Consider the following 1,916-nt stretch of genomic DNA (forward strand, 5'->3'; position numbering starts at 1 on the left):
GGAAAAGATATAACAAAATTAGAGCTGAAATAAATGAAACTGGAACCGTGAATTTCACAAATATAATAGAAAAATAATCTCAGAAACCAGAAATTGTTTTTTTGAGAAGGTTTTTCAAAAAGCCTTGATAAATCTCTAGCTGGGCAAACCAAGAAAATAGATTAATATTTCTCATAAACATGGATGCACAAGTTCTCAATGAAATATTAACAAATTGAATCCAGCAATATATAAAAAGAATTATAAACTATGACCAAGTGGTATTTATTCCAGTTATACATGATTGGTTTCACACTTGAAAATCAACCAATATAATCTACCATATCAACATGCTAAAGAAGAAAAATTATATGATTATATCAATTACTGCTGAAAACGCTTTTGACAAAATCCACATTCATAATAAAACTTTCAGCAAAATACAAATAGAGTAAAATTTTCTCAGCTTGAAAAAGGCATCTACAATAACCTGCATCTCACATTATACTTAATGGAGAGATACATTTTCTCTAAGATAGAGAAAAAGGCAGGACTGTCCTCTCTAACTGCTCCTAAACAACATTGTACTGGAAGTCTAAGTTAATACAGTAAGACAAGAAAAAACAATTAAAAATGTATACAATGGAAAGGAAGAAATTGAATTATTTTTACTCAGATTACATAATTGTCTACAAACAAAAGAATCCCAAATAATCTACGAAATAGTCCTAGAACCAATGAGCAAAGTGGCAGGATAGTAGATTAATATACATAGTCAACCAATTTTCCATGTATCAGCAATGAGTGATTGAAATGAAAAAATTTAAAATATACCACTTATGATAGTAGAAAAAATGGAATATTTTGTTATGAATCTGAGAAGATATGTATAGGATCTACATATAGGAAACTATAAAACACTGAAAAAGGAAGTAAAGAAGATACATAGAAATGTTCCATATTCATGAATCGGAACAGTCATTATTGTTAAGATGTCAATTCTTCCCAGTTTAATTTATACATTCAATACAATTCCAGTAAAAATCCTAGCAAACTATTTTTTGATATCAACTAACAAGTTGACTCTATTTTATATATATTGAAAGGCAGAAGACTAAGAATAGCCAATGTAATCTGAAAAAATAAAAATAAAAATAAAGTTGGAGGACTCACACTACCCAATTTAAAACTTAAAGACTCACTATGAAGGTACATTAATAAAGGCAATGTGGTGTTAGTGAAAGAATGGACACATGGATCAATGGGACAATTGATGAACCAATAAATAGACCAACGCTTGCATAGCCAAGTGATCTTTGACAAAGGAATAAAAGCAACCTGCCACCAGAGAAAAGATAATATTTTCAGCAAATGAAGCTGGAATGATTAAATGCCCATATATAAATAAAAAATCCAGACAGAAACTTTACATTTTCCAAAAATTTGAATCGATATGGGTCATAAACTTAAGTGTAAATGCCAAACTATAACATTCCCAGAAGAAAACGGGAGAAAATCTGTGTGATCTGGAGTTTGGCAATGTGATTTTAGATAAAATACAAAAAGCACACCTCATGAAAACAATTGATACATTTGACTTCATTAAAATTAAAATCTTCTGCATTGCAAAAAAACGAAGAGAATGAAAATCCAAGTCATAAACTGGGAAAAAATGTTTGCAAAATTTATATCTGATAAAGAACTTGTATACAAAGCACCCTTTAAATCCAACAATAAGAAGACAACCCAATTAAAAAAAAAAAAAAGTAAAAGATCTGAATAAACATCTCTCCAGATAAGATATGCAGATGAAAAATAAACCTGAAATGATGCTCAACATCATTAGCCATTAGATAATTGCATATTATCACAACAACGAGACACCATTGCATACCTATTATGGTGGCCCGCCCTGTCATCCTTTTCCAATTGAAAAT

This window comes from Macaca thibetana, chromosome 9 (genome assembly GCF_024542745.1).
Source record: "Macaca thibetana thibetana isolate TM-01 chromosome 9, ASM2454274v1, whole genome shotgun sequence".
NCBI classification, from domain to species: Eukaryota; Metazoa; Chordata; class Mammalia; order Primates; family Cercopithecidae; genus Macaca; species Macaca thibetana.